At 41.9% G+C, this 15,026-nt stretch overlaps 1 protein-coding gene across 2 annotated transcripts in view; it reads right to left on the reverse strand.

Annotated features, from left to right (window-relative positions):
- The window catches only part of ttll2 (tubulin tyrosine ligase-like family, member 2), a 21,400-nt gene extending 7,479 nt beyond the window's left edge, over positions 1 to 13,921 (reverse strand). The window contains exons 1-2 of one of the 2 annotated variants that reach the window (XM_043696274.1): positions 13,577 to 13,921; positions 5,938 to 6,113 (exon numbers count right to left, since the gene is read on the reverse strand). The gene's annotated coding sequence lies outside the window, so the exon portion shown is untranslated. The remainder of the gene's footprint in view (positions 1 to 5,937; positions 6,114 to 13,576) is intronic. The other variant, XM_043696275.1, reaches the window with a different exon arrangement.
- Positions 13,922 to 15,026: the final 1,105 nt, after the last annotated feature.

Raw genomic sequence — 15,026 nt, forward strand, 5'->3', positions numbered from 1 at the left:
ACAAGAGTCTGCCAGAGGGAATGGCCTTTACAGAACATATCACTGGTAGTGGGGTCTGTTTGTAGGTTGCAGAAATGGTGGATGATGATGCAATGTATAATAGGTTGGTGGAGTGGAAGGTGAGGACCAGGGCGATTCTGTCCTTTAACGGTTGGAGGGGTGGGGATCAAGGACGGGGGTGTGGGAAGTGGCTGATATGCGTTGGAGGGCACCATTGACCATGTGGCTGGGGAATTTGCGGTCTTTGAAGGGGATGATCATCAGGCATGTTCTGTGGTGGAACTTGCCCTCCTGGGAGCAGATGCGGCGGAACTGAAGAAATTGGGAATAAGGGATAGCGTTTTTATAGGAAGCAGGGTGGGAGGAGGTGTTGTCCAGATAGCTGTGGGAATCAGTGGGTTTGTAGATGGCTGTGTTGGGGTTTGAGATGGAGGGATCCAGGAAGGGGAGAGAGGTGTTTGAGATGGTCCAGGTGACTTTAAGGTCGGGTTGGAACTTGTTGATGAAGTTGATGACCTATTCAACCTCCTCGTGAGAGCACAAGGTGGCGCTGATACGGTCATCAATGTTGCGGAGGAAAAAATGGGGCAATGTAGTGGCAGAAGATGGACCGTTCCACATACCCGATGCAGAGACAGACATAGCTAGGGTCCATGCAGATGCCCATGGCTACCCCTTTGGTCTGGTGAAAGTGGGAAGATTCAAAGGAGAAATTATTGAGGATGAGGACCAGTTCAGCCAAACAAGTGAGAGTAGTGGAAGGGCACTGGTGGGGACAACAGGAGAGAAAGAAACGGAGGGCTTGGAGACCTTTGTCATAGCGGACAGATGTGTATAGGGACTGGATGTCCATGGTGAAGATGAGTCGTTGGGGGCCAGAGAAACGAAAGTCAGCCCACCTTATCCCAGATCCAACCTTTCAACTCAGCACTGCCTCTTGACCTGTCCATCTTCCTTCCCACCTATCTGCTCCATCCCCTCCCATTTTTATGTCAGTCTCCTTGGCCCACAAATCTCATTCCTGATGAAGGGCTTATGCCCGAAACATCGATTCTCCTGCTCCTCGAATGCTGCCTGTACTTTTCCAGCGCCACACCCTCGACTCTGATCTCCAGCATCTGCACTCTGGCCATCCTCTTGTTCCTTACGCAAGTGTAGAAGAATGCCTTAGGACTTTTTTTTTAATCCTACCTGCTAAAACAGTTTCATGTACCCTTCTAGCTCCTCCAAGTCCATTCTTCAGTTCCTTCCTGGTTACCTTGGAACCTTCTAAAGCCCTGTCTGATCCTTGCTTCCTCGATATTAAGTAAGTTGTCCCCAAATTTTGTAGATTATCTTTCTTAAAAAGATAGAATAGAGTTGAAAATGGAGAAGAACTTCTTCAAGAGGAATAAAAGATGATGTAATTGATTTCAAATGATTATATAGGATGTACAACACAAAAACAAGCCAGTCAGGCCAATGACTCAATGCGGGTGTCCATGCTCTACTGAAAGTCCTCCCATTTTTCCTCATCTAATGTAGTCATCTATTCACTTCTGCCACAAATGTTTTCACAGTTTCCCCATAAAGTTGCTTCAAATACATCCTGAGAGAGTATTCCACATCCTCGCCACTCTTTGTGTAAAACTGTTTCTTCTGAAATTCCCTATTGGATTTCTTGATTACCTTATATTGATGAACTCTAGATATGTTCTTCCTAACAATGTGAAACTTCCTCTCTGTATCCATTCTCCAAAAGCCTTTCATAATTTTGTAGGCTTCTGTTCGATCACCTCTCAGCCTTCTGTTGTCAAGAGAAAAGAGTCACAGCCTGTCGATCCTTTCTGATATGTATGCCCAAATATTTTTGGAATAATCCTTGTAAATCTTCTGTCAGCTCTGCAGTTGCTCTATATCCTTTTCATATAGTGATAAAAGCTGCACACGGTAATTTAAAATGTAGTCTAATTAAAGTTTTAATACAGGTTTAGTATAACTTGATTACTTCAGCCCTTCTAATAATAAAGCCTAGTACTTGTTCTTCTTATGACCTTGCTAAACGGTGTAATTTGGCGATTTGTGTAATTGTACTGCTCTATTCTTCTATTCCACCTAGACTTCCACCTAATTTCTTCCTTTGAAAACGGTGTTGAACTTTATTTACCAATTATTTGCACATCCCTGTAATTTTTTACATTTCTCTTCAGAATTGACCACTCCACTTCTCACCAGAAACTGGCATCATGTACAAATTTAGAAATTTGATTAGATTCCCTACAGTGTGGAAACAGGCCCTTCGGCCCAACCAGTGCACACCAACTCTCTGAAGAGTAACCCACCCAGACCCATTTCCCTCTGACTATTGCACCTAACTTATGGGCAATTTAGCATGGCCAATTCACCTGACCTGCACATCCTTGGACTGTGGGAGGAAACTGGAGCACCCAGAGGAAACCCACACAGACACGGGGAGAATGTGCAAACTCCACACAGACAGTCGCCCAAGGCCAGAATTGAACCTGGGACCCTAGTGCTGTGAGGCAGCAGTGCTAACCACTGAGCCACCGTGCCGCCCTAAATCATTGTTATGATTCCAAAGTCCAAATCATTCACATAAATTGTGAATAGATGTGATCCCAGCACTGATTCTGTGGGTAGACACTTCTCATCCTCTGCCACTCTGAATAACTACTTCTTTAATCACACCTTCTGCTTTCTGTCTTGAAGCATCCTAGCAATCCAATCTGCAACTTGTCACCTGACTCCAAATTCAGTGATTTTTATTCATCAGTACATTAGAGACATTTTATTAAAGACATTTTCAAAATCTGGATTAATTACATTTTCTGCAGTACTGCTGTCTGCTTTCTTAATCCTGCCAATAAAATCAATAACATCAATCAAACAAGTTTTGCCTGCAAAAATCTATGCTAACTATTCATTATTATTGTTTCTATATATGTTCTACTATTTTCTTGTGAGATATCATATTATGAGATATTGTGTTATACGTTATCCTTAACGCACTCATCAGCTCACTATATTCATTAATACAGGGTGTCCGTCCGTTCGGTCGTTCGTTCGTTCGTTCGTCCGTCCGTCCGTTTCATTCAACCAACCAACCAACCGCGATTCTGTAGTATATTTTACTATCCAAATTTAAAACAGCCCTTTCTACTCAAAACAACCCATTTCAAAATTACTGCATTTTCATACATCATCAGCCCTCGCCACAAGCAGTGTTTACCTCTGAATACGTTTGGCATACAGAACAATATCATCCCCATCAAGACTCCACAAACATTATATTAAGCAGCCCTTACCGACCAGCTCCTGGACCTGAATAGATTCCCAATTAGTGTGTACCTTTTAACTGGGCCATTATCCCTTTAACTAACTGACAAAACAGTGCTTCCATTAAATTGCATGAATGAATGAAACTCATATCAGCAAATAGTAAACAAATCTCACAAACCAGCTGTGATAATCAGTTTAAAGTCCTGTATTTTTTTAAAGTATAGGTACAATTTTTAACTTATTTAGACCTACAGTAAGCAGGCCTATTTTTTTAAAAACATTTACTAACTTCAAAGACAAAAGGATTAACACCTCTTAATTATGCAAGCAGACAGGACAGACACTCTTAATCCAATCAGCATTTAGCACGTTTTAACCCATCTCCTGCCTCCCAGAACAGAAGCCCTTCAACCTTTGTCTACTATAGATAGAACAATGTAACACCATAGTAATGGAATTTTAATAAATGTAAGAACTATGGTATAAAGGTGCTCTTGTAAGAACTGTATTTCAGGATTCTATTGCCACCTCGTGCTTGTGCTGTGATTGCTGAATAAAAGGCTATTTTCACCACTCACCGATTCCGGTAATTATTTGAATACGATCCACACTCTCCAAGAGTAAGAATACCATTTTTCTCCTTACCACTGATATAAGAAGAATGATCTGTAATTCTCTGGATATATTGTTCCCCTTTTAAATGTACGGTTTGCATTGGGCTTTCACCCAATCTGTTGGTATTACAACTGCTAATGAATTATTAAGTATCAATAGTAATACCTTTACTGAATCTTCTTTAGATTGCCTTAAAATAAATGATTGTAATTTATTCAGTCCAGCTGTCTCACCATCAGAGCTTGCTTAGTTTAGTCAATACATCCTCTTATTTTTATTTAAAAACACAGTCCTCATCAATTAATTTTGTTCCCACATGTTGTATCTTCCAAATATTGAATTTAGCTTTAATATTTCTGTCATCTCGCTATTGTTACTTAGATTAGATTAGATTCCCTACAGTGTGGAAACAGGCCTTTTGGCCCAACAAGTCCACATCGACCCTCTGAAGAGAAACCCACCCAGACCCATTTCCCTCTGACTAATGCACCTAACGTTATGGGCAATTTAGCATGGCCAATTCACCTGACCTGCACATCTTTGGACTGTGGGAGGAAACCGGAGCCCCCGGAGGAAACCCATGCAGACACAGGGAGAATGTGCAAACTCCACACAGACAGTCGCCCAAGGCTAAAATCGAACCTGGGTCCCTGGCGCTGTGAGGCTGCAGTGCTAACCACTGAGCCACCCATTATGGTATTATCTTGTTTCTCCCTTAAATGGTCCTATTCCCTATTCCACATTTTTTTTGGGATGAGGATCTCGCTCACTAGGCCAGCATTTATTGCCTATCCCTAAGTGCACAGAGGACAGTTAAGTGTCAACCACATTGCTATGGGTCTGGAGTCACATGTAGGTCAGACCAGGTAAGGATGGCAGTTTACTTCCCTGAAGGACATTAGTGAACCAATGGGTTTTTCCAACAATTGACAATGGAGTCATGGTCATCATTAGACTCTTAATTCCAGATTTTTGTTGAATTCGAATTCTACCATTTGCTGTAGTAGGATTTGAACCTAGGTCCCCAGAACATTACCTGAGTCTCTGGATTAATCACCCAGTGAAAACACCACTAGGCCATCACTCCCCATTCTATTGCTGTGCCTGTAAAATATTTAACTAACTTACATTTGTTCACCATTGTGCATTGTTCATTTTCATTGTTCTTCTTTGCCTTCTTAACTTTTAATTTTTGGCTGTGTTTACTTATGCCACAATACTAGTGAGAAGCACTCCCTGCACATGTTCAGATACAGTGAGAGTCTGAGGGTTGACGTTTTCCAAAACCGAAAGGACTAAGAACCTGTCTAAATATGACAAATGGGTCCCAATTCCAGCATTCCCACCCTATTCCTAGTATTTCAATTCTCTTTGGAACGGGATGAGGGCAGGCTTCATTGTAGGGTACACATTTCCTTGTCCACTTATGGCTCCATAGTTTTGATTCAGGAACTTTTTGAAAAGGTAAGTGAAAACCATTTTAACTATTCCACTACAGCTCCTCTGTGCCAACTCATGTTTGCATATATCACCATAGCTCCCATGAGAACACTCAACCTGTCCACTATCCCCAATAAGTTCCTCATACATTCCATGCTAATTCAGGGTCCTTCGATTTCCATTCATTCATGTGCACAACCTATAGGCCTATAGTAACAATGACATGTGTGGAAGTGCTCAAACAACATCACCCATTCACAAATTGCATTTTGAAAAAGAACTACTGATTCTACAACCCTGTATAAAAAATTGAGAATTAATCATACCATTGAAGTATCAATAACAAAAGCTTTAAATATGATATTGATAAAACAGATCACAAAAAGATAATTCATAACCACAGTGATGTCAGTCATGTTCTCTGCACCATTATAAAAATATTATGTAAGCAAGTTTGTTTACAAGTTTCAGAGCTTCTAGCAAAGCCTTATACTGCATGCCAGATCTTAATTAGATCTTATACATTAGTTCAATGCCACCTATAAAGAACCCCTCAACCACTAGCCCTCACATAATACACTTAATCTTACAAAAGAAACTTACAGCCAGTCTCCACAAGATGCTGCAGTACTCGCGATATTAAGGTGTTTGCTTCATCAAGAAACAGGGCAAGGAGTTCTGGTTTTGAATTCCATTCTAACAGTTGGGCATCCAGTATCAGTGGCACAGAGCTTGTACCAAGTTGATTGTTCCATGACTAGTCAGTCATTGCAGCATCCCTGTGAAGTAGCACAAACCGTAAGCTTTCATACCATTTTCTGTTCCATTCATTCAATCATTCTTGGCTTATATAATCCTTTCCTATGGATCCATTCCATGAATGAGAGGGATCGTCAGGAGTAGTCAGGGAAGAAGCTGATGATAATGTTGATTATAACAACAAAAGGAAAGAAATACAATAGAGAATACTGGTCTCTTCCCTACTCCATTTACTACCAGAAAATATTTGTCTTTTAAAAACTTGGCTATCCACACAGTCTCCTGTCCAGTCTATCTTACACACCTATCAACTCAAATTCATCCAAATCCTCCTACCCATTTTTAAAATTTGCACCATATTTGCTTCCATTCATCGTATTTATACTATTTGTATTGACTCCCAGTCCACCAACCTACTAGAATCTTTATACTGCCTCCCTCTATAAACCTTTCCTGATCTATAATCCTCTAGTACAGTCAAATACTCTTGGTCTGACTACTGGCACCAAGCTCCAAATTCCAGAATTTTCTCCTTAAATAGTTTAAAATGGAAAAATCTTTGATTTCTCATTTAAAACATTCCTCAAAACTCTCTTTATGACGGAGTTATCATAAGACTGAACTCCAGCTGGAACGATTGGCAAACCAGTAAGGAATGTAAAATTGGGCAGAATATCATTGACATTATTCCTTGCACTGGTTCAGCAATTTCTTCATGGTGGCTGGAGGTCAATGCTAACTAGCACATCTTGAGAACCTAAACTTCCACTCAACATTTCCCTCCTTTGGTGTCAATTATACCTTATTTGAATATACTGCTGAGTTACATAAGTGTCTTCTATTGTGAAGACTGATGCAAAGTATTTATTCAACTCCTCTGTCATTTCTTAGTTCCTCATTATCATTTTCCTAACCTCGTTCTCATAGGTGTCTATGTTTGCTTTGACTTCTGTCTTTTTTATGTATTTAAAGAAACGATTGCTATCCATCTTGCTATTGCTTGCAAGTTTACTCTCAAGATTTATCTTTTCCCTCTTCATTTTATTTTGATTGTCTTTTACTGGTTTTGAGAATACAGCAATATCGTTAGCCTACCTGAAAACAAGAGACACAAGACCATTATTCTAAACAAATCAGACTACCTTAAAAAGGCAAATGCTCTGCTTTCAGATACTGACACTTACTCGCAAGTGGTGATAGACCTGACCCCACAATTAGAAAACAGAACCTCATCCTTGTTAATAGGACTTCAAAGATTGGGAGAATTAAAGAGGACAGACTTCCAAAATATGAAATCAGATGGATCAAACACACCATGCTTCTACAGATTGGCAAAAATACACAAACCTGGGGCCCTCCTCAGACCCACAGTCTCTCTACCTGGTACACCAACATACAGACTAGCCAAGGAACTTCACCAAAAACTAAAACACCTAATTGAAGATTCACGCCACTCCATTCACTCCACCCAAGAACTCCTGAATATATTCAAAACACCAAGATAGAAGAGGACGAAACAATGGTCTCCTTTGACATTACAGCTCTTTTCACATCAATTAACATCGACCTAGCCAAAGAAACACTGGCATCACTACTAGGAAAACCAATACCACAAACACCAGACAGCACAAACCTCATCAGCAAGCCAACATCCTCAAGCCTGTGTCTGACCACCCACTTCACATTCAATAACAAAACCTATACACCAAAGCAATGGAACACCCATGGGATCTCCAAGATCAGGGCTCATAGCTAAAGCAGTATTGCAGAGAATAGAACAAAGTATCTATCCAACCCAAACTTTGGGTCCACTACATGGATGACACCTTTGTCATCACAAAACGGAACAAATTAGTGAAAACATTCAACACCATCAACAATATCCTGACAGGCATAAAATTCAAAAAGAGGAGGTGAACGACAATAGACTCCCATTCTTAGAAATAAAACAACAAACACAGACCAAATACTTAACTTCAGAAACAATTGTCCCAATACCCACATTCGGAGCTGCAGCAAGATATTATTTCAAGGAGCTACATCACACTGCAGCATCCAAGAACTACAAAGAACAGAAGAAAAATACCTATATAATATTTTCAAGAAAAACAGGTACCCAATAAACATAATCTGCCAATTCCTCAGAAACAAACCCAAACAGGCAGACACAACACAACCAAAAACTATAGCCACATTTCTGATATGTTTTTGATGTAATGTAATGACTTCCAGACTACTCAGACACCTTGGCATCATGATAGCCCACAAACCACCTGCCAACACACTTAAACAGTGACTAATGAACCTAAAAGATCCATTAGATACTACCAGCAAAACTAATGTCATTTACAAAGATACCATGCAAGGACTGTGAAAAAACACTATTGGACAAACAAGCAGAATACTTGCCACCAGGACGTATGAACACCAACTAGCCACCAAAAGACATAACCCATTATCACTAGTTTCTATACGTACAGACAAAGAAGGACACCACGTTGACTGGGACAACACACACATCCTTGGACAAGTGAAACAAAGACATGCACGAGAATTCCTAGGAGCCTGGCAATCTAGCCAGAGCTCTATCAATAAACACATCGATTTAGACCCCATCTACCTTTCCTTGGGGAAACAAAAAAACAGAAATGACATCACACACCTTAAGAAATCAAGACCTATAAATAGAGGTGGAACATACCACCAGCACGTCACTGGAGGCTCTCACTGATGATGTTACCTAGTCATGGTGGCAAAACATCTGAAAACAAACCTTCCAGCTCAGTGAGCTAACTTACATCCATATCATCGACCTGAGCTACAAATCTTCTCAAAAATCATGAATATTCCCAATCCTCTGGCTTACCACTATCTTTGCCACGTTGTATGTTTCTTCTTTTGATATGATACTTTCTTGAACTTCTCTGGTTAACCATGGTTGGCTTATCATGGGGAAAAGTAGAAAAGTAGAGTTGAGGAATATCAAATCTGTCATGATCGCTTTGAATGGCATAGTAGCTTCAATAGGCTGAATGTTTTCTTCTGTTCCCTATTAACACCAAACTAACAGGCCTGTAGTCTTGGTTTTCTCTCCCTCTTTTCTTATATAGTGAGGCTGTACTTGCTATTCTTCAGTTTGCAGGAATCTATAGAATTTTTAAAGATGACTACTAATGAATCTACTAAATAGTATGTAACTGCATGCTAACTAATCCACTTAGTTTTGAGCCCTACCTTTTCATAAATACTATTGTTAGATTAGATTAGATTACTTACAGTGTGGAAACAGGCCCTTCGGCCCAACAAGTCCACACCGACGCGCAACCCACCCATACCCCTACATTTACCCCTTTAACCTAACACTACGGGCAATTTAGCATGGCCAATTCACCTGACCCGTACATTTTTGGATTGTGGGAGGAAACCGGAGCACCCGGAGGAAACCCACGCAGACACGGGGAGAACGTGCAAACTCCACACAGTCAGTCGCCTGAGTCGGGAATTGAACCCGGGTTTCTGGCGCTGTGAGGCAGCAGTGCTAACCACTGTGCCACCGTGCCGCCCTAACTTCTTCACAACTCCCTCGTTTCCCTAGTATTTCCAGGAAATTTTCTGCAGTTCCCCCTGTAAATGCTGACACAAAGTAATTGTTTAATTCTTCATTACAAATTCTCCTGTCTCCATCTGAAATGGACCCACATTTGACTTTGCTAACCTTTTCCTTTTCATATACCTAAAAAAGCTTTTATGGTTGTGTCTTTTTGTTACTCACTAGTTTACATTTACATTCACATTCACTTATTTTCTTTTTTTAATCAATTTGTTGGTTATCTGTTGCTGGATTATAAATTGCTCCCAATCCTTGGGCGTTTTCTGGCAATCTTACAAACCACTTATTTTAATCGGATGCAATCTTTAACTTCCTTTTGTTGCCATGGTTGATTCACTTTTTGTATTACATATTTATTGTAGACCACGCAATATTAGCCATTGCTGTCTATCATCAAATTCTGGACATAGGGTAATTAAGATATTCTATCATTTTCAAACAATGTAAAACTCAATCCTATTGTGCCCTTAACTGCCAAATTACAATTGGCCTCTTCTTATTACATGATACTAAATCTTCCTCAACTTTGTTTGTTTGAATATAATTCTGTTTTCTGATCCTATTAGCATTTGCCTTCATTTTATCTGCCTTCTAATTTATTTGCATCTTTTTAACTTTCTGTTATCCATTGTGTCCCTCCGTTCCCAGCTTTCTTGCAGGTTCACATTTTCTGCAAATCTAGTTTAAACCCTCATCAACAGTACTCGCAAATGCCCCGATGAGCATGCTAATCATATTCCTGTTAAGGTACAACCTGTTTGTCTTATACAAACCTCATCTGCTCCAGAAATAGTCCCAATGCCTCAGAAATCTGATCCCCTCCCTACTACACAAATTCTCCTGTCATGCATTCAATTGCTCAATCTTTCTATTCCTGTGCACACTACCACAGGGAATAATCCTGAGCTTAGTGCTTTTGAGTGCTACTTTTTAATTCCTTTCCTAACTGCCTAAAATATGCTTTAAGGACGTCATCCCTCTTTCCTTATCATTGATATCATTGTGATCCATAGCCTTTAGTTGTTCTCCCTCTTGCAGAAGAATAGCCTGGAGCTGCTCTGAGACATCTGTAGGATTGAGGTTTCTTTTCGATCATTGTTTATTTTCACATAAGAAAGTCAGGAACTAAATTATATTTTGTTTAATTATGGACAATTCCAAAGCATTTATTTTCAGTTAATGAAGAAAGCCAGGTGAAAAGTAGGGCATTGATTTTCTGATTGCTATTTTACAACTCAGCTAATGTATACTTGGGTTAACATACGAGAGTAATTTGAAAGAAAATATATGTTTACTCAAAGGCGCAGCTAGCTAAGTGGTAGGTCTAACAGTCAAGATTATAGTAGCGCTGGAAAAGCACAGCAGGTCAGGCAGCATCCGAGCAAGAAAATCAACATTTCAGGCAAAAGCCCTTCATCAGGCTTTTGACCAAAACGTCGATTTTTCTGCTCCTCGGAAGCATCCTGACCTGCTGTGCTTTTCCAGCACTACTCTAATCTTGACTCTAACCTCCGCATCTGCAATACCCACTTTCACCTAAATGATAGGTCTAAGTATATTAGTTTGTGAGATTATTTTGAGGTTTAATTTGTTTTAGATATCAACAGTTGTTGTATAGTCATATGGCTCTTGTAGCTAAAGGACATTATCTCCAAAATATCTGATTCAGATGTATCAATTCAGACATTTAGGGTAATAGTTAACTACAAGGAGGTGACACTATATGTTCTAAGCAAATGCATTATTTGTTTATTGTTACACCATCATCTTGGTACAGATCTTTGGAACTGGTAAACAAAAAGAGGTAAGCTGTTATAAAATGGACAATTACCTAAAATGATTTGCATGTAAAAGAATGATAGGAGGAAGACAATTACTGTTTTTAAAGAAATCAATCAAGAATTAGGCTTGGTCTACCTAGCAAATCCAAAATTGACCATAAACTGTTCATGTACAAATAAGCTATTATAGCTCAAGATACCTCTGTTCATCTACAGAATTGGAATTAGAATCCCAACAGTGTGGATTTTGGCCATTTGGCCCAACAAGTCCATATTGACCCTACGAAGAGTATCCTACCCAGGCCCATTCCCCTACATCTATCAATCTACATTTACCCTAACTAATGCATCTAGCCTACACATCTCTGAACACTATAGGCAATTTAGCATGGCCAATTCACCTGACCTGCACATCTTTGGACTGTTGGGGGAAACCCATGCAGACACGGGAAGAATCCTGGGGAGAATGTGCAAATTCCACACTGACAGTTGCCTGAGGTTGGAATCAAACCTGGGTCCCTGGCACTGTGCGGCAGCAGTGCTAACCACTGAGCCACCGTGCCACAGGGCATTGTAGCTAGTAAGGGTTAATAAGGCCTGAGTTTAAATGATGCAAGAATCAGATCAAAGATAAACATAAGAACAAGGAACATAGCAGGAAATTCAGCCCCTCGAGCCTGCACTACCATTTGAAATGATCATGGCTGATCTCATCTTGGTCACTCTCTACAGACCTTCAACCCATTACTATTTAAAGATCTGTCTATCTCCTCCCCACATTTACTCAATGTCCCAGCATCCACCGCACTATAGAGTAGTGAATTCTGCACATTCACGACTTTGACAGAATTAATTTCTCTTTATCTGGTTTAAATCTGTTACCCCTTAAACTAAAACTATGACTTCTTGTTCTAGGTTGCCCCAGATGAGGAAACATCTTTTCTACATCTATTTTGTAGAATGCCCTCTAGCATCTTGTAGACCTCAATTAGATCTCCTCTCATTCTTATAAACTGCAAAGAGTATAGCCCTAAACTGCTTAATCTCTCTTCAGAAGACAAAATCATCTCTGGAATCAATCTAGTGAACCTCGTCTGAACTGCCTCCGGTATAACTACATCCCTTAAGTAAGGTGACCAAAATTGTATGCAATACTTCAGAGGCAGAGGCAGTCTCACTAATGCCTTACACTAGTGCAGCAACACTTCCCTAATTTTATATTCTATCCTTGAGCAATAAATGCCAAAATGCCATTTTCCTTCCTGATTACCTGCTGTACCTTCATATGTGTTTCTGTGGGAAATTAGGAATTAGCAACAAAGACTGGCCTGGTCACAGATCGTCACATCCCACAAATGACAAAGAAATATTCAAGATGGACATGACTCCAGTTGTCAACAAAAACATTACATACAGCCTCCCATCCTTACCACCACTAGCCCATCTTGCCATGATCACCTTCCCATTGCTAACATACATTACCTTCCCTCACTTCTTGCACCCACCCAAAGCTGCTACACACTCCTTGTCCCTTTGCCTCCACACACTCCCTCATTCCCTCACTACCACACACTCCTTCCCTTTGACCCTACATACAGCCCCTCCCCTCTCCATCTCAACTCCCCTTGGTGTGCCCACTTGCACCACCTTCCTTCAGCCCCCAATACACCCTTTCTTTTACCATGTTCCCCATGCAGCCCTCCTTCTGCATCACAGCCTCTCCCCTCTACTCCACCCATGCCACTACCGTGCATTGCCACAGTGAAAAGCTCAACCTCACCCTTGGCTCCACTATTCTCTTCTCAACTCCTAAAGCTCCCATCTCCCCTTGCTGCCATATACTCTCTCATCCCTTTCCCTGCGTACCCCCCTCCCTCACCTCCACCTCTCATGCCGGCATATTCATCCACTTTCCCTTCCCTCCCCTTGGTCCCTCCTCTTACCTGCGTCCCCTCACTCCCCGCGGCCCCTTCCGAATGTCCTCTCGCCCCTCACTCTCTACCTCATTGCCCTTCCTCTCCTCATTTTCTTTCCCTCGAGACTGCCCACACTCCAACCCTCTCCTCTCGAAGCTCCCCTGACTGACACTCACCTCCTATTCCCGGTTCCTCTACTGCCGGTGCTGGCTGTCGATAACTCGACCGCTCGATTCTAAACCGTCTTCAAGGTCGCTAGGCAACAGCACGCATCCATGATCATCACAGTAGCCTCTGCGTCACTTCCTGCGTTCCGGCCTGTGGAGGGAGCGTTCACTCGGGGTCAAAGATCACGGAGAGGATCCAACTTGGAGTTGCCTGGGCAACCAGTCTCAGTCTTATTGTCTATCCATTAACACGTGGGCTAGGATTTCCAACTAGGAAGCGATCATTTTAAAAACTGAAGTTTTTTTTTATTTCAAAAATATACTTTATTCATAAATACTTTGATCTATACAACTGGACATGTCATACATATGTACACATTCCATTTCTTTGCATATCGAAACAGAGTAATCATTCTTATTTACAGGTTGGTGCGATTACATTAAGCTGAGGCGCCAGCAGAGCCCAAATGACTGCGTGGGCCCTCTGTTCTTCTTAGGCAGGCAGATGTTACACGGTGGTCTTTCCCCACCGCGCCTTGGCGGCAGCTGCCCCAAGCTTCAGTGCATCCCTCAACACGTAGTTCTGGACCTTGGAATGTGCCAGTCTGCAACACTCAGTTGGGGTCAACTCCTTCAGCTGGAAGATCAACAGGTTTCGGACCACCCAGAGAGCGTCCTTCACCGAGTTGATGATCCTCCAGGCACAGTTGATGTTCGTCTCGGTGTGCATCCCGGGGAACAGACCGTAGAGCACGGAGTCCCGCATCACGGCGCTGCTCGGGATGAACCTCGATAATCACCACTGCATTCCTCTCCAGACTTCCTCTGCATAGGCACATTCCAGAAGGAGGTGTGTGACAGTCTCGTCCCCCCCGCAGCCGCTTCGAGGGCAGCGTGCGGTGCGGCTGAGAGTCCGGGCGTGCATAAAGGATCTCACAGGCAGAGCCCTTCTCACCACCAGCCAAGCCATGTCTTGGTGCTTGTGGAAAGTTCTGGCGATGAGGCATTCTGCCAAATGGCTTTGACAGTCTGCTCAGGAAACCGCTTGACAGGATCCGCCCTCTCCTTTTCCCGAAGGGTCTCAAGGACACTATGTGCTGACCACTTCCTGATGGACTTGTGGTCAAAGGTGTTTTTCTTCATAAACTTCTCCACGAAGGACAGGTGAAACGGAACGGTCCAACTACTCGGAGCGTTCCGCGGCAGCGAGGCCAGGCCCATCCTTCGCAACACCGGGGACAGGTAGAACCTCAGTACGTAGTGACACTTGGTGTTTACGTACCGGGGATCCACACACAGCTTGATGCAGCCACACACAAAGGTGGCCATCAGGGTGAGGGTGGCATTGGGCATGTTTTTTTCCCCCACTGCACCGGTCTTTGTACATTATGTCTCTTCGGACCCGGTCCATCTTTAATCTCCACATGAAGTGGAAGATGGCCTGGGTGACTGCGGCAGC

The sequence above is a fragment of the Chiloscyllium plagiosum genome, chromosome 9, assembly GCF_004010195.1.
Source record: "Chiloscyllium plagiosum isolate BGI_BamShark_2017 chromosome 9, ASM401019v2, whole genome shotgun sequence".
NCBI lineage: Eukaryota > Metazoa > Chordata > Chondrichthyes > Orectolobiformes > Hemiscylliidae > Chiloscyllium > Chiloscyllium plagiosum.